At 45.3% G+C, this 23,482-nt stretch overlaps 4 pseudogenes; all 4 read right to left on the bottom strand.

Moving 5' to 3' along the window:
• Nucleotides 1-6,304: 6,304 nt before the first annotated feature.
• On the bottom strand, nt 6,305-7,532 carry LOC147993221 (uncharacterized; annotated as a pseudogene).
• A 5,554-nt stretch (nt 7,533-13,086) lies between these two features.
• Nucleotides 13,087-14,278, bottom strand: LOC147993222 (uncharacterized; annotated as a pseudogene).
• A 2,199-nt stretch (nt 14,279-16,477) lies between these two features.
• LOC147993223 (uncharacterized) lies at nt 16,478-17,669 on the bottom strand (annotated as a pseudogene).
• Nucleotides 17,670-18,920: 1,251 nt separating this feature from the next.
• Nucleotides 18,921-20,230, bottom strand: LOC125518371 (uncharacterized; annotated as a pseudogene).
• Between the last annotated feature and the right edge of the window lie 3,252 nt (nt 20,231-23,482).

Raw genomic sequence — 23,482 nt, forward strand, 5'->3', positions numbered from 1 at the left:
CCCTGGCGGAGGAGCGTGAGCGGCTCGTTGAAGCGCAGAAGGCCTTTCTCCTCGAGAAGGCCGACGCCGAAGAGCGTCAGCGACTTGCCGCTGTGAAGCTAGCCGCGGAGGAGGGCGATCTGGCGCAGCGGAAGGTCGATCTCGACGCCCACGAGGAGGAGCTTGCCTCGCGCGAAGAGAAGCTTGGCGGAGCCCTCAAGCAAGCGGAGGACGCTGCCGCCGCTACTGAGGCCGCCAAGGAGGAGTTGAAGACGAAGGTGGCGCGGCTGGAGGCCGATCTCTCCGAGAAGGGCAAGGAGCTCAGCGCCGCCAAGGTCTCCAACGTGGATCTTGAGTTGAAGCTAACCACTTTGACCAAGGCTCTGGACAGCGCCAAGGAGCGGGAGTCGGCCTTGAAGGAGGAAATCAAGGCCGACAAGGCGCTGCTGGAGAGCGCTGCCACCGCCCAGAACGCCTTCAGGGAGATGGTGACGCACTGGACGGAGAGCCTTGCGAACGCCGCCACGGACATCGACAAGGAGCTAGCGCAACTGGGGATAGAGGATCTCGGGTAATCCACCGACGGCAACCTCCAACCCAGCGCCAAGCTCGTCCTGTTCTTCAAGGGCATGGCGACGGCCCTTCAGCGACTCCGGGAGAGGATCCCGAAGCAACTAGCTGACGAGTCGCGCGAGATCTGCGCAGGAGCCCTCGAGAAAGTGTTGATGAAGGTGGCCTTCCGCAATCCGGGACTCCGCCTCACCAACATCCTCAGGTCCTTGCCGCCAGAAGCTGATCTGGAGGAGCTCAAGGCCCTTGTCGCACCCATTGTGGATGAGGTGAGCGGGATCAAGCGGGTTGAGGGCGATCGCGTAGATTAGGCTGCTCATTCCTTCTTTTCTTGTCGCTGTTTACCTCGTCATGAAAACAATTTATGAGAGCTGCGACAAGTTATTTTTGTAATACAACTTGATTCCGGGTAGCCATTGCAATGTTATTCCCTCTACTTGACTCTTTGCTTTGTATGCTTTTACCCTACGCTTTCAGGGAACTTGCCGGTGCAGGCACCCGAGCCGCGAGCGCTGAGTGCGGAACGTCAGCAGCCTGCTGGCGGTGCCGCTACCGGCAAGAAACCTTGTCGCAACTAGTTGCAGCTCACTTAAGTTGCTGAGCGGACTCGAAGCAAAGTAAGGGCGCTAGCGGCTCACTTAAGTTGCTGAGCGGACTCGAAGCAAAGTAAGGGCGCTAGCAGCTCACTTAAGTCGTTGAGCAGACTCAAAACGAAGTAAGGGCGCAACTAGCTACGAGTTGGTTCCTCCGCGCACAGGTTTTACATACAAAGCGCGGTCGTTCAACGGGGATAACTTAAAATTTAGAAAATTTGATTGCTCAAACTCTGGCAAATTATCTTTTCTGTTGTCTGCTTCCCGGCAAGGCGCCCGGCAAGGCGAAAATTCTTGAACGACGCCCGGTCCATACCCTTTTCTTCTCCTTTCCCCCCCCCCCCGGCAAACTTGTGCGCGAGGAAGCCTTCTTTTCCTTGTGAAAAAGAAAGAAGAGAAAATACAGATATGGAGCCTTATGGCTCGTTACTGCTTACCGTGGGGTAGGTGCTGCACAAAGTGTCAGATCATATATGCCAGAAAATAGAAAGCATAAAATTGACAAAATATGCGGAGCACACGAGCTTTACTTATGCACGGGATCTGCGCCCGGCTCTGTACAAGGATCACATGCAGCAGCGGAAAGACTTGTACAAAAGGGTGGTTGCCGGACAGGGTCCGACAACCGCGCCTTACAGGTAAAACTTACGAAGATGCTCGATGTTCCAGGAGTTGCTCACCGGAATGCCATCTTCGGTCTCAAGGCGGACAGCGCCAAGCCTAGCGACTCGTTTCACCCGGTAAGGGCCTGCTCACTTCGGCGTCAACTTGTTGGGATTCTTGGCGGGATGAACGCACCGAAGAACATGGTCGCCTACCTCACGTTACTCCCTTTACTTGACTCTCTGCTTTGTATGCTTTTACCCTACGCTTTTAGGGAACTTGCCGGTGCAGGCACCCGAGCCGCTAGCGCTGAGTGCGGAACATCAGCAGCCTGCTGGCGGTGCCGCTACCGGCAAGAAACCTTGTTGCAACTAGTTGCAGCTCGCTTAAGTTGCTGAGCGGACTCGAAGCAAAGTAAGGGCGCTAGCGGCTCACTTAAGTTGCCGAGCGGACTCGAAGCAAAGTAAGGGCGCTAGCAGCTCACTTAAATCGTTGAGCAGACTCGAAACGAAGTAAGGGCGCAACTAGCCACGAGTCGGTTCCTCCGAGCACAGGTTTTCCATACAAAGCGCGGTCGTTCGAGGGAGATAACTTAAAATTCAAAAGATTTAATTGCTCAAACTTTGGCAACTTATCTCCCTTACACGTCAGCAGGTTGACGTGCATGGCGGTCCTGGGCGCTCCGAGATCCACCAGCTCGATCTTGATCTAGCGAACGCATGGTACCGTGAGTACCATGACGCTGCCGGTCCCGCGCCTCCTGAGATGGGCGCGGTGCATGCACGGACGCCGAGGTCTTGGAGTGCGCCCGGTCATTGTGGGAGCTAGCTACACCGCCGGTGGGCAGCGCAGCCTTGTCCTGGGACCTGGCAGCACCGTGAGTTCCCTCGCCGACGCGTGCCCTTCCGCCGGTGCCTGCCCCACCAGCCGTTTGCTCCGGCGGTGGCTGGCTCGGCGCGGACGGAGCAGCTGCCTCCAAAACTTTCTTCTTCAGCGGCATGTTGATGGAGATGATGAAGATCTAGCTAGCGAGAACGCCGGATCTGGTTCGCACAACTTCGACGCACCCCCTACCTGGCGCGCCAGAGATGCCGGGGTTGCTGATCCACGGGCACCTATGGGACCGGCGGACCCGGTCCCTTTTTGGTTCGGCGGGGGGCGGAGGTCGCACAAAGAGCAGATCGAGGCGAAGCACGCGGGCGATTTACCCAGGTTCGGGCCGCACGGATGCGTAAAACCCTACTCCTGCTTTGTGGTTTGTATTGATTTCTAGCTCGGGAGCGCGGAGTGCTACAGTACACACCGGCGGCTAGCAAGACCGAGCGTGAGTGGACGAACTGTCTCACCCCCTCCCTCGTTGCACTCGGGCCTCCTTTTATATGCTCAAGGGGTTACCGACATAGCAACGGGGGGCAAAAATGTAAAAGTGGTGGTTGGTACAGTTACCTGTACAGTGTTGTCATACCTAACCCTGGCGGCAGGGGACAAGGGCATTAATTGCCCGTCTGTGTCACCTAGACAGTACCGAAAGGGACCCCTAGGGACGCCACCGTTTGCCACGGTGGTTATCTTGTCAGCGCCTGCTTGCCACCTCGCACCCGTAGCTGCACGGCCCCCTGCCACGTGTGCTCCGGAGGGCCCTAAAGTGACACGTTGGCAGGTGTGCTGGAGCGCGGGCACGAAGTGGGGGTTTCCCGCGGCAAGCTCCATGCCGCGGTCGTCGTCTTGTCGTGTTCGGGAGCTTGTCGCTCACCGGGTCTTGCCGGAACGCGTGGTGCGCCGCGGCAAGTTCCTTGGAATGCCTTGAGTGGCCTTCCCGGCAAGCACCTCTTGCCGGGGTCTTGTCTTCTTCCCGGGCAGCTTCTCTTGCCGGGGCCTTGGTTGGCCTTCCCGGCAAGCTCCTCCTGCCGGGGCCGTGGTTGGCCTCCCCGGCAAGCTCCTCTTGCCGGGGCCTTGGTTTTAATACTTTGTTCTTGAATGGTCTTCAAAGTTGCCGCGGAGGGTCTTGGCGCCCACTCGGCAAGCCTTGCCGCGGGATGCTGCGACTGCCCGTAAACAAGTTCGGGATACTAGGGTACCCCTACTCTAGTACACCGACACATACTTCCAAACATCCATACTATTACTTTATCATTGATTTGTTTCCTGCATGCACCGCCTTTCTCCAAACTTTCTTCATTGCCAACAAGTAAATAATCATAGTCATTGGTGCTCAAAATCAATTTGGCATGGCGTGCCCAACTAATGTAGTCACCAGGTCCTGATAGTCGGACTGAATTTGGCTCAAGTGTATTCTTAACTGGCTCAGGAGCAGCCTTTGATTGCTGTTGGTGCTCAAGCAGTTTGCTAAATATTTCATACATCTTATTAACAATAGAATCCCTTGTTTTTTCTTTACTTGGATCTCCCATGGTTCAGTGAGCAAGAATATATTCCAACACTAGTACTTGGTTCTTCTTCTCAAACACATGCAACACACAGAGGAACCAACTAGTACAGGTCAACAATGTGCCAAAGAGAGGAACCAGCCAGTTTTCCGTTTCGACAATTTTTTAAAATCACAAAATTCCAAAGGGAAAATGGAGTTTTTGGGCGTTTTAGACGTTTTTAGACGTTTTTAGCGTTTAGTGCTAGGGTTTAGATTTCAGAATTTAGGGTTAGGTTTTATGGTTTAAACCCTTAGTTTTTACTGTTTAGCATAGAGTTTCCGACGTTTTAAGTCCCGGGTTTAGGGTTTAGGACAATTTTTGAAATGACAAAATTGTAAAAGGAAAAAAAGATATGCTCTAATTTATGTTTTTTTGAATTTTGGTTAAATCTTGTCAAACCGGTCAAACAACTGATTCAAGAAATATAGAGTGTTACTAAATAATTACGCAATACTATTAGTGTTACTAAATAAGTATCTCAATTTTTTTGAATTTTGGCCAAATCTGGTCAAACTGTGGTCAAACTATGGTCAAACTACTTATTCAAGAAATATTAGTGTTACTACATAATTACTTTTTTTTAGAATAATAGTTTCAAACTCAAACGATGAAATGTGTGACTTCATGCTCAAGCTAAACTACTGAGGGTTAATAGGATTGACAGCTTACATTTGTTAGGAAAACAACAAGTGCAGACATGGAATGTAGGGGGAATAGAACTCCGAAGTTAAGTGTGCTCAGGCTGGGGGAGTGAGAGGATGGGTGACCGGCGGGGAAGTCAGGCGATTTGGAATGAGTGATCCACACTTGAGCATTTAAGAGAGGTGATTAGAGACTAAATTATCAAATAATTCAGGAAAATTAAAAATCAAAAAAAATTCCAAAATTTTCAAAAAAAAATTCAAAAAAAAGAACCTTTAGTACCGGTTGGTAACACCAACCGGTACTAAAGGTCCCCCATACCAGGGCGCGAGCTCACACCACGTGGTGGCACTTTAGCGCCAGTTCGTGCCGAACCGGTACTAAAGGGGGGGCCTTTAGTGACCACCCTTTAGTGCCGGTTATGGAACCGGCACTAAAGGCCCGTACAAACCGGCGCTAAAGCTCCGTTTTCTACTAGTGAATGGGGATTGCCTAAACCCATAGCATCAAAGGAATTCACTAGGTTCACCTAAAATATTTTCAGTAAATCCAAATTGCTTTCAAAAATGCTCATCATTTATGGAAAATGCTGTAAACAGTACCAGAGGTGATGCACATTTTTCCATGACACATTTGGGTTCTGAATTAAATCATTCATTTTTCCATGACCCCCCTTTCCTTCCCTTCTCTCCCTCTCCTTCCTTCCCCCTTCCTCCTCCTAGTTGGACTAGGAAATGGGGAGTCCTACTCCTACTAGGAGGAGGACTCCTCCCCTCCTTGGCACGCCTCCAAGGGCCGGCCGGCCTCCCCCCTTGCTCCTTTATATACGAGGGCAGGGGCACCCTAAAACACACAAGTTGATCATTGATCCGTTAGCCGTGTGCGGTGCCCTCTCCACCATAATCCACCTCGCTCATATCGTCATAGTGCTTAGGCGAAGCCCTGCGCCGGTAGCTTCATCATCACCGTCATCATGCCGTCGTGCTTACGAAACTCTCCCTCGACACTTAGCTAGATCAGGAGTTCGTGGGACATCACCGAGCCGAACGTGTGCAGATCGCGGAGGTGCCGTACTTCCGGTACTAGGATCGGTCGGATCTGAAGACGTACGACTACATCAACCGCGTTGTCATAATGCTTCTGCTTATGGTCTACGTGGGTACGTGTACAACACTCTTCCCCTCTCATTGCTATGCATCACCATGATAGATCTTGCGTGTGCGTAGGATTGTTTTTTAAAAATTACTACGTTCCCCAACATGTACAACCCTAGGCCCCTCTGGTGTCTATATAAACTGGAGGGTCTAGTCCGTAGAGGCTATCAGAATTCATATAGGCTAGACATCTAGGGTTTAGCCATTATGATCTCGAGGTAGATCGACTCTTGTAACCCCTATACTCATTAAATACAATCAAGCAGGGCGTAGGGTTTTACCTCCATTAAGAGGGCCCGAACCTAGGTAAACGTTGTGTCTCCTGTATCCCTTGTTACCTTAGATCCTCAGACGCACAGTTCGGGACACCCAACACGAGATCGGCCGGTTTTGACACCGACACTCCTGTCATGTGGTTAGTAGCTCCAGTATCAATTATCCATGATTTTGACTAGGCTTGGTGTGATTCTATACCTTGGGTGATGGCATTAAAGATAGAATCAACTTTGGAGGAACCTTGGGATGAAGATGAGCCTTCGGAGAGTTTGAGCTTGGATTTGAAATCCTCAAGAGCTTGCATGTCTACCACAGGTAGTTCCCCTGCAGATGCATTGTAATTAGCTTGTCTTTTGTTTGAACCCCGAGCTCCCACTAGCTGAGATCTCCCTTTATCCCACCAAGGTGGATAACCATGCAACTCAAAACACTCACCCTTGGTGTGTCCTTTTCTCTTGCAATGGTCACAAAGCAATTTGCTTTTATCCACCTTACCAAAAGAATTTGTAGCATGACAAGGTTGTATGGATAATGCAGCACGAGCATCTGCATGCTCCTGACCATCCTCCTTCGGTTGTGCCAAATGAGTCTCCTCCTCAATCATGCTAGAAATAATATCATCAAGACTAGGCCACTCAGGCATTGCAAATATCAATTGACGACAAAGGTTTAGTTCATGGTCTAGGCCATCAAGAAATAGCTTGCTCACAAATGACTCAAACCACACATGATGAATTGCCAAGTCATCCTTGTGAACAGGTTCAAAAGGGTGATGATAATGTAAGTCTCTCTATAATTTTTTTACTTCACCTGCATACTCTGTTATAGATCTGGAGTGCTGCTTCAAATTAGTTAACTCATGCATGATATGGGTGGCTTGCATTTTATTTGTTTCCCTACAAATTGTTTCTTCAAAGATGACCAGACCTCACAAACAGTGCCCATGCCTTCCACTTGTTCTCTAATTTTGGTTTCATACTTCCCAACATCCATACTATTACTTTATCATTGATTTGTTTCCTGCATGCACCGCCTTTCTCCAAACTTTCTTCATTGCCAACAACTAAATAATCATAGTCATTGGTGCTCAAAATCAATTTGGCATGGCGTGCCCAATTGATGTAGTCACCAGGTCCTGATAGTCGGACTGAATTTGGCTCAAGTGTATTCTTAACTGGCTCAGGAGCAGCCTTTGATTGCTGCTGGTGCTCAAGCAGTTTGCTAAATATTTCATACATCTTATTAACACTAGAATCCCCTGTTTTTTCTTTACTTGGATCTCCCATGGTTCAGTGAGCAAGAATATATTCCAACACTAGTACTGGGTTCTTCTTCTCAAACACATGCAACACACAGAGGAACCAACTAGTACAGGTCAACAATGTGCCAAAGAGAGGAACCAACCAGTTTTCCGTTTCGACAATTTTTTAAAATCACAAAATTCCAAAGGGAAAATGGAGTTTTTGGGTGTTTTAGACGTTTTTTAGATGTTTTTAGCATTTAGTGCTAGGGTTTAGATTTCAGAGTTTAGGGTTAGGTTTTATGGTTTAAACCCTTAGTTTTTACTGTTTAGCATAGAGTTTCCGACGTTTTAAGTCCCGGTTTAGGGTTTAGGACAATTTTTGAAATGACAAAATTGTAAAAGGAAAAAAAGATATGCTCTAATTTATGTTTTTTTGAATTTTGGTTAAATCTTGTCAAACCGGTCAAACAACTGATTCAGGAAATATAGAGTGTTACTAAATAATTACGCAATACTATTAGTGTTACTAAATAAGTATCTCAGTTTTTTTGAATTTTGGCCAAATCTGGTCAAACTGTGGTCAAACTATGGTCAAACTACTTATTCAAGAAATATTAGTGTTACTACATAATTACTGTTTTTTAGAATAATAGTTTCAAACTCAAACGATGAAATGTGTGACTTCATGCTGAAGCTAAACTACTGAGGGTTAATAGGATTGACAGCTTACATTTGTCAGCAAAACAACAAGTGCAGACTTGGAATGTAGGGGGAATAGAACTCCGAAGTTAAGCGTGCTCAGGCTGGGGGAGTGAGAGGATGGGTGACCAGCCGGGAAGTCAGGCGATTTGGAATGAGTGATCCACACTTGAGCAGTTAAGAGAGGTGATTAGAGACTAAATTATCAAATAATTCCGAAAAATTAAAAATAAAAAAAAATTCCAAAATTTTAAAAAAAAAATTCAAAAAAAAGAACCTTTAGTACCGGTTGGTAACACCAACCGGTACTAAAGGTCCCCCATACCAGGGCACGAGCTCACGCCACGTGGTGGCACTTTAGCGCCGACCTTTAATGACCACCCTTTAGTGCCGGTTATGGAACCGGCACTAAAGGCCCTTACGAACCGGCGCTAAAGCTCCGTTTTCTACTAGTGAATGGGGATTGCCTAAACCCATAGCATCAAAGGAATTCACTAGGTTCAACTAAAATATTTTCAGTAAATCCAAATTGCTTTCAAAAATGCTAATCATTTATGGAAAATGCTGTAAACAGTACCAGAGGTGATGCACATTTTTCCATGACACATTTGGGTTCTGAATTAAATCATACATTTTTCAATGACCCCCCTTTCCTTCTCTTCTCTCCCTCTCCTTCCTTCCCCCTTCCTCCTCCTAGTTGGACTAGGAAAGGGGGAGTCCTACTCCTACTAGGAGGAGGACTCCTCCCCTCCTTGGCATGCCTCCAAGGGCCGGCCGGCCTCCCCCCTTGCTCCTTTATATACGAGGGAGGGGCACCCTAGAACACACAAGTTGATCATTGATCCCTTAGCCGTGTGCGGTGCCCTCTCCACCATAATCCACCTCGGTCATATCGTCATAGTGCTTAGGCGAAGCCCTGCGCCGGTAGCTTCATCATCACCGTCATCACGCCGTCGTGCTTACGAAACTCTCCCTCGACACTTAGCTAGATCAGGAGTTCGTGGGACATCACCGAGCCGAACGTGTGCAGATCGCGGAGGTGCCGTACTTCCAGTAATAGGATCGGTCGGATCGTGAAGACGTACGACTACATCAACCGCGTTGTCATAATGCTTCTGCTTATGGTCTACGTGGGTACGTGTAGAACACTCTTCCCCTCTCATTGCTATGGATCACCATGATAGATCTTGCGTGTGCGGAGGATTGTTTTTTGAAATTACTACGTTCCCCAACATGTACAGCCCTAGGCCCCTCTGGTGTCTATATAAACTGGAGGGTCTAGTCCGTAGAGGCTATCAGAATTCATATAGGCTAGACATCTAGGGTTTAGCCATTACGATCTCGAGGTAGATCGACTCTTGTAACCCCTATACTCATTAAATACAATCAAGTAGGACGTAGGGTTTTACCTCCATTAAGAGGGCCCGAACCTGGGTAAACGTTGTGCCTCATGTATCCCTTGTTACCTTCGATCCTCAGACGCACAGTTCGGGACCCCCTACACGAGATCGGCCGATTTTGACACCGACACTCCTGTCATGTGGTTAGTAGCTCCAGTATCAATTATCCATGATTTTGACTAGGCTGGGTGTTATTCCATACCTTGGGTGATGGCATTAAAGATAGAATCAACTTTGGAGGAACCTTGGGATGAAGATGAGCCTTCGGAGAGTTTGAGCTTGGATTTGAAATCCTCAAGAGCTTGCATGTCTACCACAGTAGTTCCCCTGCAGATGCATTGTAATTAGCTTGTCTTTTGTTTGAACCCCGAGCTCCCCCTAGCTGAGATCTCCCTTTATCCCACCAAGGTGGATAACCATGCAACTCAAAACACTCACCCTTGGTGTGTCCTTTTCTCTTGCAATGGTCACAAAGCAATTTGCTTTTATCCACCTTCCAAAAGAATTTGTAGCATGACAAGGTTGTATGGATAATGCAGCACGAGCATCTGCATGCTCCTGACCATCCTCCTTCGGTTGTGCCAAACGATTCTCCTCCTCAATCATGCTAGAAATAATATCATCAAGACTAGGCCACTCAGGCCTTGCAAATATCAATTGACGACAGAGGTTTAGTTCATGGTCTAGGCCATCAAGAAATAGCTTGCTCACAAATGACTCAAACCACACATGATGAATTGCCAAGTCATCCTTGTGAACAGGTTCAAAAGGGTGATGATAATGTAAGTCTCTGTATAATTTTTTTACTTCACCTGCATACTCTGTTATAGATCTTGAGCGCTGCTTCAAATTAGTTAACTCATGCATGATATGGGTGGCTTGCATTTTATTTGTTTCCCTACAAATTGTTTCTTCAAAGATGACCAGACCTCACAAAGAGTGCCAATGCCTTCCGCTTGTTCTCTAATTTTGGTTCCATACTCCCCAACATCCATACTAGTACTTTATCATTGATTTGTTTCCTGCATGCACTGCCTTTCTCCAAACTTTCTTCATTGCCAACAAGTAAATAATCAGAGTCATTGTTGCTCAAAATCAATTTGGCATGGCGTGCCCAACTGATGTAGTCACCAGGTCCTGATAGTCAGACTGAATTTGGCTCAAGTGTATTCTTAACTGGCTCAGGAGCAGCCTTTGATTGCTGCTGGTGCTCAAGCAGTTTGCTAAATATTTCATACATCTTATTAACACTAGAATCCCCTGTTTTTTCTTTACTTGGATCTCCCATGGTTCAGTGAGCAAGAATATATTCCAACACTAGTACTTGGTTCTTCTTCTCAAACACATGCAACACACAGAGGAACCAACTAGTACAGGTCAACAATGTGCCAAAGAGAGGAACCAACCAGTTTTCCGTTTCGACAATTTTTTAAAATCACAAAATTCCAAAGGGAAAATGGAGTTTTTGGGCGTTTTAGACGTTTTTTAGACGTTTTTAGCGTTTGGTGCTAGGGTTTAGATTTTAGAGTTTAGGGTTAGGTTTTATGGTTTAAACCCTTAGTTTTTACTGTTTAGCATAGAGTTTCCGACGTTTTAAGTCCCGGGTTTAGGGTTTAGGACAATTTTTGAAATGACAAAATTGTAAAAGGAAAAAAAGATACGCTCTAATTTATGTTTTTTTGAATTTTGGTTAAATCTTGTCAAACCGGTCAAACAACTGATTCAAGAAATATAGAGTATTACTAAATAATTACGCAATACTATTAGTGTTACTAAATAAGTATCTCAGTTTTTTTGAATTTTGGCCAACTCTGGTCAAACTATGGTCAAACTATGGTCAAAGTATGGTCAAACTACTTATTCAAGAAATATTAGTGTTACTACATAATTACTGTTTTTTACAATAATAGTTTCAAACTCAAACGATGAAATGTGTGACTTCATGCTCAAGCTAAACTACTGAGGGTTAATAGGATTGACAGCTTACATTTGTCAGGAAAACAACAAGTGCAGACTTGGAATGTAGGGGCAATAGAACTCCGAAGTTAAGCGTGCTCAGGCTAGGGGAGTGAGAGGATGGGTGACCGGCCGGGAAGTCAGGCGATTTGGAATGAGTGATCCACACTTGAGCAGTTAAGAGAGGTGATTAGAGACTAAATTATCAAATAGTTCAGGAAAATTAAAAATCGAAAAAAAAATCAAAAAAAAGTTTCCAAAATTTTCAAAAATATTCAAAAAAAAGAACCTTTAGTACCGTTTGGTAACACCAACCGGTACTAAAGATCCCCCATACCAGGGCGCGAGCTCACGCCACGTGGTGGCACTTTAGCGCCGGTTCGTGCCGAACCGGTACTAAAGGGGAGGGGCCTTTAGTGACCACCCTTTAGTGCCGGTTATGGAACCGACACTAAAGGCCCTTACGAACCGGCGCTAAAGCTCCGTTTTCTACTAGTGAATGGGGATTGCCTAAACCCATAGCATCAAAGGAATTCACTAGGTTCACCTAAAATATTTTCAGTAAATCCAAATTGCTTTCAAAAATGCTCATCATTTATGGAAAATGCTGTAAACAGTACCAGAGGTGATGCACATTTTTCCATGACACATTTGGGTTCTGAATTAAATCATACATTTTTCCATGACCCCCCTTTCCTTCTCTTCTCTCCCTCTCCTTCCTTCCCCCTTCCTCCTCCTAGTTGGACTAGGAAAGGGGGAGTCCTACTCCTACTAGGAGGAGGACTCCTCCCCTCCTTGGCACGCCTCCAAGGGACAGCCAGCCTCCCCCCTTGCTCCTTTATATACGAGGGCAGGGGCACCCTAGAACACACAAGTTGATCATTGATCCCTTAGCCGTGTGCGGTGCCCTCTCCACCATAATCCACCTCGGTCATATCGTTATAGTGCTTAGGCGAAGCCCTGCGCCGGTAGCTTCATCATCACCGTCATCACGCCGTCGTGCTTACGAAACTCTCCCTCGACACTTAGCTAGATCAGGAGTTCATGGGACATCACCGAGCCGAACGTGTGCAGATCGCGGAGGTGTCGTACTTCCAGTAATAGGATCGGTCGGATCGTGAAGACGTACGACTACATCAACCGCGTTGTCATAATGCTTCTGCTTATGGTCTACGTGGGTACGTGTACAACACTCTTCCCCTCTCATTGCAATGCATCACCATGATAGATCTTGCGTGTGCGTAGGATTGTTTTTTGAAATTACTATGTTCCTCAACATGTACAACCCTAGGCCCCTCTGGTGTCTATATAAACTGGAGGGTCTAGTCCGTAGAGGCTATTAGAATTCATATAGGCTAGACATCTAGGGTTTAGCCATTACGATCTCGAGGTAGATCGACTCTTGTAACCCCTATACTCATTAAATACAATCAAGCAAGACGTAGGGTTTTACCTCCATTAAGAGGGCCCGAACCTGGGTAAACGTTGTGTCTCCTGTATCCCTTGTTACCTGCAATCCTCGGACGCACAGTTCGGGACCCCCTACACGAGATCGGCCGGTTTTGACACCGACATTCCTGTCATGTGGTTAGTAGCTCCAGTATCAATTATCCATGATTTTGACTAGGCTTGGTGTGATTCCATACCTTGGGTGATAGCATTAAAGATAGAATCAACTTTGGAGTAACCTTGGGATGAAGATGAGCCTTCGGAGAGTTTGAGCTTGGATTTGAAATCCTCAAGAGCTTGCATGTCTACCACAGGTAGTTCGCGTGCAGATGCATTGTAATTAGCTTGTCTTTTGTTTGAACCCCAAGCTCCCCCTAGCTGAGATCTCCCTTTATCCCACCAAGGTGGATAACCATGCAACTCAAAACACTCACCCTTGGTGTGTCCTTTTCTCTTGCAATGGTCACAAAGCAATTTGCTTTTATCCACCTTACCAAAAGAATTTGTAGCATGGCAAGGTTCTATGGATAATGCAGCACGAGCATCTGCATGCTCCTGACCATCCTCCTTCGGTTGTGCCAAACGAGTCTCCTCCTCAATCATGCTAGAAATAATATCATCAAGACTAGGCCACTCAGGCATTGCAAATATCAATTGACAATGGAGGTTTAGTTCATGGTCTAGGCCATCAAGAAATAGCTTGCTCACAAATGACTCAAACCACACATGATGAATTGCCAAGTCATCCTTGTGAACAGGTTCAAAAGGGTGATGATAATGTAAGTCTCTGTATAATTTTTTTACTTCACCTGCATACTCTGTTATAGATCTTGAGCGCTGCTTCAAATTAGTTAACTCATGCATGATATGGGTGGCTTGCATTTTATTTGTTTCCCTACAAATTGTTTCTTCAAAGATGACCAGACCTCACAAAGAGTGCCAATGCCTTCCGCTTGTTCTCTAATTTTGGTTCCATACTCCCCAACATCGATACTAGTACTTTATCATTGATTTGTTTCCTGCATGCACCGCCTTTCTCCAAACTTTCTTCATTGCCAACAAGTAAATAATCAGAGTCATTGGTGCTCAAAATCAATTTGGCATGGCGTGCCCAACTGATGTAGTCACCAGGTCCTGATAGTCGAACTGAATTTGGCTCAAGTGTATTCTTAACTGGCTCAGGAGCAGCCTTTGATTGCTGCTGGTGCTCAAGCAGTTTGCTAAATATTTCATACATCTTATTAACACTAGAATCCCCTGTTTTTTCTTTACTTGGATCTCCCATGGTTCAGTGAGCAAGAATATATTCCAACACTAGTACTTGGTTCTTCTTCTCAAACACATGCAACACACAGAGGAACCAACTAGTACAGGTCAACAATGTGCCAAAGAGAGGAACCAACCAGTTTTCCGTTTCGACAATTTTTTAAAATCACAAAATTCCAAAGGGAAAATGGAGTTTTTGGGCGTTTTAGACGTTTTTTAGACGTTTTTAGCGTTTGGTGCTAGGGTTTAGATTTTAGAGTTTAGGGTTAGGTTTTATGGTTTAAACCCTTAGTTTTTACTGTTTAGCATAGAGTTTCCGACGTTTTAAGTCCCGGGTTTAGGGTTTAGGACAATTTTTGAAATGACAAAATTGTAAAAGGAAAAAAAGATACGCTCTAATTTATGTTTTTTTGAATTTTGGTTAAATCTTGTCAAACCGGTCAAACAACTGATTCAAGAAATATAGAGTATTACTAAATAATTACGCAATACTATTAGTGTTACTAAATAAGTATCTCAGTTTTTTTGAATTTTGGCCAAATCTGGTCAAACTATGGTCAAACTATGGTCAAACTACTTATTCAAGAAATATTAGTGTTACTACATAATTACTGTTTTTTACAATAATAGTTTCAAACTCAAACGATGAAATGTGTGACTTCATGCTCAAGCTAAACTACTGAGGGTTAATAGGATTGACAGCCTACATTTGTCAGGAAAACAACAAGTGCAGACTTGGAATGTAGGGGGAATAGAACTCCGAAGTTAAGCGTGCTCAGGCTAGGGGAGTGAGAGGATGGGTGACCGGCCGGGAAGTCAGGCGATTTGGAAGGAGTGATCCACACTTGAGCAGTTAAGAGAGGTGATTAGAGACTAAATTATCAAATAGTTCAGGAAAATTAAAAATCGAAAAAAAAATCAAAAAAAAGTTTCTAAAATTTTCAAAAATATTCAAAAAAAAGAACCTTTAGTACCATTTGGTAACACCAACCGGTACTAAAGATCCCCCATACCAGGGCGCGAGCTCACGCCACGTGGTGGCACTTTAGCGCCGGTTCGTGCCGAACCGGTACTAAAGGGGAGGGGCCTTTAGTGACCACCCTTTAGTGCCGATTATGGAACCGACACTAAAGGCCCTTACGAACCGGCGCTAAAGCTCCGTTTTCTACTAGTGAATGGGGATTGCCTAAACCCATAGCATCAAAGGAATTCACTAGGTTCACCTAAAATATTTTCAGTAAATCCAAATTGCTTTCAAAAATGCTCATCATTTATGGAAAATGCTGTAAACAGTACCAGAGGTGATGCACATTTTTCCATGACACATTTGGGTTCTGAATTAAATCATACATTTTTCCATGACCCCCCTTTCCTTCTCTTCTCTCCCTCTCCTTCCTTCCCCCTTCCTCCTCCTAGTTGGACTAGGAACGGGGGAGTCCTACTCCTACTAGGAGGAGGACTCCTCCCCTCCTTGGCATGCCTCCAAGGGACAGCCAGCCTCCCCCCTTGCTCCTTTATATACGAGGGCAGGGGCACCCTAGAACACACAAGTTGATCATTGATCCCTTAGCCGTGTGCGGTGCCCTCTCCGCCATAATCCACCTCGGTCATATCGTTATAGTGCTTAGGCGAAGCCCTGCGCCGGTAGCTTCATCATCACCGTCATCACGCCGTCGTGCTAACGAAACTCTCCCTCGACACTTAGCTAGATCAGGAGTTCGTCGGACATCACCAAGCCGAACGTGTGTAGATCGCGGAGGTGCCGTACTTCCGGAACTAGGATCGGTCGGAACGTGAAGACGTATGACTACATCAACCGCGTTGTCATAATGCTTCTGCTTATGGTCTACGTGGGTACGTGTACAACACTCTTCCCCTCTCATTGCTATGCATCACCATGATAGATCTTGCGTGTGCGTAGGATTGTTTTTTGAAATTACTATGTTCCTCAACATGTACAACCCTAGGCCCCTCTGGTGTCTATATAAACTGGAGGGTCTAGTCCGTAGAGTCTATTAGAATTCATATAGGCTAGACATCTAGGGTTTAGCCATTACGATCTCGAGGTAGATCGACTCTTGTAACCCCTATACTCATTAAATACAATCAAGCAAGACGTAGGGTTTTACCTCCATTAAGAGGGCCCGAACCTGGGTAAACGTTGTGTCTCCTGTATCCCTTGTTACCTTCAATCCTCAGATGCACAGTTCGGGACCCCCTACACGAGATCGGCCGGTTTTGACACCGACATTCCTGTCATGTGGTTAGTAGCTCCAGTATCAATTATCCATGATTTTGACTAGGCTTGGTGTGATTCCATACCTTGGTTGATAGCATTAAAGATAGAATCAACTTTGGAGTAACCTTGGGATGAAGATGAGCCTTCGGAGAGTTTGAGCTTGGATTTGAAATCCTCAAGAGCTTGCATGTCTACCACAGGTAGTTCGCTTGCAGATGCATTGTAATTAGCTTGTCTTTTGTTTGAACCCCAAGCTCCCCCTAGCTGAGATCTCCCTTTATCCCACCAAGGTGGATAACCATGCAACTCAAAACACTCACCCTTGGTGTGTCCTTTTCTCTTGCAATGGTCACAAAGCAATTTGCTTTTATCCACCTTACCAAAAGAATTTGTAGCATGGCAAGGTTCTATGGATAATGCAGCACGAGCATCTGCATGCTCCTGACCATCCTCCTTCGGTTGTGCCAAACGAGTCTCCTCCTCAATCATGCTAGAAATAATATCATCAAGACTAGGCCACTCAGGCATTGCAAATATCAATTGACAATGGAGGTTTAGTTCATGGTCTAGGCCATCAAGAAATAGCTTGCTCACAAATGACTCAAACCACACATGATGAATTGCCAAGTCATCCTTGTGAACAGGTTCAAAAGGGTGATGATAATGTAAGTCTCTGTATAATTTTTTTACTTCACCTGCATACTCTGTTATAGATCTTGAGCGCTGCTTCAAATTAGTTAACTCATGCATGATATGGGTGGCTTGCATTTTATTTGTTTCCCTACAAATTGTTTCTTCAAAGATGACCAGACCTCACAAAGAGTGCCAATGCCTTCCGCTTGTTCTCTAATTTTGGTTCCATACTTCCCAACATCCATACTAGTACTCTATCATTGATTTGTTTCCTGCATGCACCGCCTTTCTCCAAACTTTCTTCATTGCCAACAACTAAATAATCATAGTCATTGGTGCTCAAAATCAATTTGGCATGGCGTGCCCAACTGATGTAGTCACCAGGTCCTGATAGTCGGACTGAATTTGGCTCAAGTGTATTCTTAACTGGCTCAGGAGCAGCCTTTGATTTCTGCTGGTGCTCAAGCAGTTTGCTAAATATTTCATACATCTTATTAACACTAGAATCCCTTGTTTTTTCTTTACTTGGATCTCCCATGGTTCAGTGAGCAAGAATATATTCCAACACTAGTACTTGGTTCTTCTTCTCAAACACATGCAACACACAGAGGAACCAACTAGTACAGGTCAACAATGTGCCAAAGAGAGGAACCAACCAGTTTTCCGTTTCGACAATTTTTTAAAATCACAAAATTCCAAAGGGAAAATGGAGTTCTTGGGCGTTTTAGACGTTTTTAGTGTTTAGTGCTAGGGTTTAGATTTCAGAGTTTAGGGTTATGTTTTATGGTTTAAACCCTTAGTTTTTACTGTTTAGCATAGAGTTTCCGACGTTTTAAGTCCCGGGTTTAGGGTTTAGGACAATTTTTGAAATGACAAAATTGTAAAAGGACAAAAAGATATGCTCTCACTACAGGAAACTGCTAGTTTGCCGTCTATGGATAACAGACGGCAAAGACGTCAATCCAGACGGCAAAGAGTTTGCCGTCAGGAAGTAGATGGCAAAGTCAGACGGCAAAGAATAATCGGCAAAGAATTCTTTGCCGTCTACTATTTTTTCTGCTTGACGGCAAAGACTTTGCCGTCAGTCTATACCTTCTGCCGTCAGCGGGTAAAGCCAGACGGCAAAATATTGCAGCAGACGGAACGGATGGACTGACGGACGGCGTCAAGTGTTTTGCCGTCTACCGGCCGTCCAGGCAGACGGCAAAGTCTATTAACTTTGCCAGCAACTGTCGCGGCAGGCAGACGGGAAAAACTCATACTTTGCCGTCTGTCGTTCTTCGACCAGTGGGCAAAATAGCTGGACTTTGCCGTCTGTCGATCGATCCCCAGTGAGCAAAGATGGATACTTTGCCGTCTGGTAGGGCTGTCCCAGACGGCAAAGAGTCACCTCTTTGCCGTCAACCCTCCTGTTGGCCAGACGGCAACATTCCAGCAGAAGCACAGGCTAGCGACATGTGGCAGTTTTGCCGTCTGTCCCTAGACGGCAAAGCTTTTTTTTATAATCTCAAATTTTAATACACAATTAAATAGTTTAATACACAATATAGTAATTGCCTTGATCCATAACCAAAGATCCTCACAGCACAGAACCATAACAGGACAACATATAGTTCCATAGCAAATATAAGCAACAATGAACAAAGTTCCATAACATATAGTCCCAGGACAAAGTTCCATAGAATGCAAGATTGAATGGTGACTGTCACGTTTTGGCACAAGAACAAATAATGTGCTTGAAATCATCAATATGACAAACAGACAAAAGAACCACCAACCATACTCGATCTCATACATTCGGAGAACCACCAAGGTTGTTGTCGCTTGGGCCTCGTGCATGTGAAGATCCATCAGTATTAGATCCATGGCCTGATTGATGAGGCATCGTCATAGAGGGCATACCATTCTGGGTACAATAAGCCAGCAAATTATGTTTGAGTGAAGATTAAGTACTGGTGGTAGAAGAGTTCATGTATGTCTTTGGCAATTAAGGAACTAACCGCAAACATTGCAAAGCATTGACTAGTTTGTGCCAACACCGCCTGCTGCACCGCCTGCTACACCGCTTGCTGCATCCTCTCATCAGCCAGTCGCCTCTCCTCCGCCCTCTCCTCCGCCGCCACTCGCCTCAACTCCGCCGCCACTCGCCTCAACTCCGCCAGTCAGGCCTGCAAAATATGGCATGGCAATCGCATCTTCAATCCAACAGTAAGTAAGAAAAAAACATATATAGAAGGAATTGTACAGAATACCTCCATCTCAACCATAGCTGGAGTCAAGCATTTACATGTAGAAGATTTTGAGATACCTAACCAAGCTTTGTATTCAGGGAGAGAGCTACGGGAGGAACTAGGGAACATGCCTCCTGCAATTGCTTCCTTGCCATGTTTCCTGCCTTCTCCAGAGATCATGACCAACGCGTGGTCAAGAGGCTCTGTTGTCACATCATACTTGGACCCTTTCAACTCTTTTGCCATCCCTTTAAATTTCTCCAGCCGATCGTAGGCGGTCTTGCTGGAGTACGCGGACGTTGTGTCATTCTCATCGTAAGGCGTGGCTGTTCTGTACGGTGCCTTATGGGCCAAAGCATACGAGATGAAAAGGTTGGGCAGTGGAGCATTATGGTGAGACGCCTGCAACCAAAGAAACATGATTGAGATTTCATCACAAGGATTGGCAACATGTATGACAAGAAAAAGCTTATGAAGAACTCCATAAGATATACCCAACGTTCACCGAACTCCATAACGTTCAAGTTGCCTTGATGATGTGGTGGATCCAGCATTGTGGCTCGCCGATTTCTATAATCTTTGTTTTTCGCCCTGTACTCTTTGGAACACCAATAGTCCACGATCCGCTCCCAACACTCCCCCTTATCGATGCACCATCTCGGAGTAACCTAATTGATCAATTGCATCTCATATATGTCAAAAAGAAATTGAGTGCCAGCCTGTTGAGGAAATAACAAGCATGAATATGCTTTACCTCCATGTACTTGTCCTTCTCAAGACGGAGTCTCCTACCGGCTTTCTTATCAAGACTCTTATAGCCTTGAGTTGCCATATATTTGCGGACGGCTAAAGGGCGTGCCTCATGCATCAGATTATGCACAAGCTTCGGGCAATGTTTGTTGACAACTGCTCGTGCCTCCTCCAACTTTCCATCCTCGCATCTATATAAATCCTGCAAATATAGAGAAAATTAGTTTAGTGCAGTAATTTTCAAACCTTTAAGTCTGAGGTTTCTTATAAAATCTAAATAAAGTAAAATCTGCTAGTAGTACGTGTACTGGTTATGGAAACTGAATTTGTTTGGTGCAGTGTAGTACGTGTACTGCTAACATATTAGCTATATGATATAGTACATGTGAGGATGGATGTGATTTGTGAAGAATGCATCTGAAGGAAGATAGTGTCAACTGACGAAAAAACTACATGTCAAGCGATCAACATGTGGATTCAGATTGCAGCGTCAGTGAGCTCCAAGCACTATGTACTCTGTACACAGCCATTCACCCAAGCACTCTGTACAGCCACAAATCACAGAAATATTTTCAACCCAACTTCAAGCGATCAACATATTTTCAACCCAGCTTTACTACACAAAAGTACTCTGTACAGCCACAAATCACAGAAATTATATCCTGTGAAAAAAATTGTGCCCAGCCATTCACCCAAGCACTATGGCCCAGAGATGGGCTCCTTTAAACATTGTTGCTCAGAAATTTCATTCAATAAAGATGATCAGATGCACATATTTCTTTGAATTGACAGGTCCAAAAATCAGGTATATATATATATGCACCCAGGTTCTAGAAATATACTCTAGATACAAATAACACAATTAAGAAATACAGTACGCACTAGTTTTCCAACATAGGAGCTCCAGTACTGAATATATTAATAACTAGAGGTCGAACCAAGATTTACAGCAAAGTATCCACGTCACAGATTTTTATTCAAGTTAGATTTTTATTCAAGTTAGATAAAATAAAGTAAAATCTAAATCTAAGTTTTCTAGATAGTTTTGCTACTGCAGTATTGTAGTCTGCTAGCATTCTTTTAAGAAAAATAAAGTAAAATCTAAATCTAAGTTTTCTAGATAGTTTTGCTACTTCAGTATTATAGTCTGCTAGCATTCTGCTACTACAAGACGGTGGAGATGCAGTGTGTGAAGGAAACTTAATGATTACCCAAAGTTCGGCAAAGACCCGCTCGTCTTTGTTGTGAAACTCGATGTTGTTGGCTACACCAAGATCCTCATAGGCTTTGTAGTAGTCCCAGGTACATGCTGGCTCTGGAACTTTGCCCTCCCCAGGCAAAGTAACCATGCCAGGGTAATGCTCCTTAATGAGGCTCCCAAGGACGCCGTTCACGTGTCGTTACTTTCCCCTGCTAGCTCCAGCTTTCTTCCAACCACTACATAATGAGAAGCCAAAGTTGTTAGCAATTGTTGCATACATTGAAGGTAGAAAATGGGAAGCCAAAGTTAGTTACATTTCTCCACATGGAGCAATACATGGCCTCTGCTCCACAGGAAGCCCTCGTTCCGGGAGCCTTGAGGAACCACGTAGGTACACGGACCGACCCTCCTCAACTTGGATGAAACCAGCATGCTCCTCGTCAGAGGTCGAGGCATCCTTGTCAGAGGTCGGGACCTCCTCGTCAGAGGACTCCGACGACAACCTCTCTTCCTCCACCCTCTTAGACACGGGGGAGTGAGACACCAGCTCGTCCTCCACCCTCTCAGACACGGGGGAGTGAGACACCGGATCGTCCTCCACCCTCTCAGACACGGGGGAGTGAGTCACCGGCTCGTCCTCCACCCTCTCAGACACGGGGGAGTGAGACACCGGCTTGTCCTCCACCCTCTCAGACACGGGGGAGTGAGACACCGGCTCGTCCTCCACCCTCTCAGACACGGGAGCGTGAGACACTGGCTCGTCCTCCACCGACCGAACCGGGTTTCTCTTAGCATTTTCTCCACGTGCACCTCTTCCCCTTCCCCGTCCTTTTCCTCTCCCTCGATGAGCCTGAGGATGAGAGGAAGGCGGAGGATCAGTGATAAAAGTGCTAAGCAAAGATCTCGCTATGGGGAGCCCGGGCTTTTTCCTTTGCGGGCCCACCATGCTTCACTCACCTGCTATGACAAAAAGTAAAGCAATTAGTACAAATACAAGATTATAGTTTAAATAAATAAGCATAAGTTCAAACAATTGTCGCAATGAGAATTACCAATGCAATTGTAGTACAAATACATTATAGTTCAAACAAATAAGCATAAGTTCAAAAAACATACGCAATGAGAATTACCAGGCAATTATAGTACAAAAACTACATTATACTTCAAATAGATAAGCATAAGTTCGAAAATATTACAAATTCAACATTACAACATGTTTGAGATCATCTGGGTCATGGTAAAGCAACTAGTACAAAATCAACATTACAGTTCAACACTACGACTAAAAATAGTCGGGATCATCTGGATCACAATCCGTCTCTTCTTCATGGTCAGTTCTAGCCTCATCATCAGTATCATACGTGTCATCAAGGATGTTGTCCTCATGTTGACCGTCATCGTCACCTTCATCGGCAATTCCTAGACGTAACCGTTCAAGCATTGAGAGGTCTTCCACGTTCGTAACCTCTTCTTCTTCCTCTTCGACTTCTTCTTCTTCACTGTCAATGTGTACTTCGATGCGTGGATGGATGTTGAGACGGCCTCTAGGCCCATGTTCTTCTTGGAAGAATTCTCCATCATATGTGTCAAGGTCGATGTGAGGTTGATAATCCTCTTCACCGGGGGAAGGATGTTTACCATGTGGCGGCACATCGTACACGACATCCCAACCCTTAAGGTACTTCTTTTGGCATGCGTACTTGAGATAAAAAACTTGTGTCGCCTGTTGAGCCACAATATAGACATCTTCACATTCTAATTTGCTGACTTGTCGAATTTCGACTTGCCCAATATCATCCCTCCGCCTAACCTTCTCCGGATCAAACCAATGGCATTTGAAGACAACGACTTTCGGAGGATTTGCCCCAAAGTAATGCAGTTCGTATATTTCATCAAGTCTTCCATAATACTCAACTCCATTGCAAATAGCCGACACTCCCGTGTTCCTTGATTTTAGAATGTCCCGACGTTCCTCGTTCCCATGTGTGCGGAAGCGATACCCATTGATGTCGTATTTATCAAATGTACCGACCTTATAGTCAAACCCATTAGCAACTTGTTTCAACTCTTTGTCCAATATTGACGTACCCTACAAGTTTAAGAGGGAAGGATAGGTGTATTAGTCGCACGTAATACCAACTTCAAGTGTTCCAAGATGTATACCTTACC

Source organism: Triticum urartu, chromosome 1A, assembly GCF_056163025.1.
Source record: "Triticum urartu cultivar PI428250 chromosome 1A, HENAU_Tu73, whole genome shotgun sequence".
Lineage (NCBI taxonomy): Eukaryota > Viridiplantae > Streptophyta > Magnoliopsida > Poales > Poaceae > Triticum > Triticum urartu.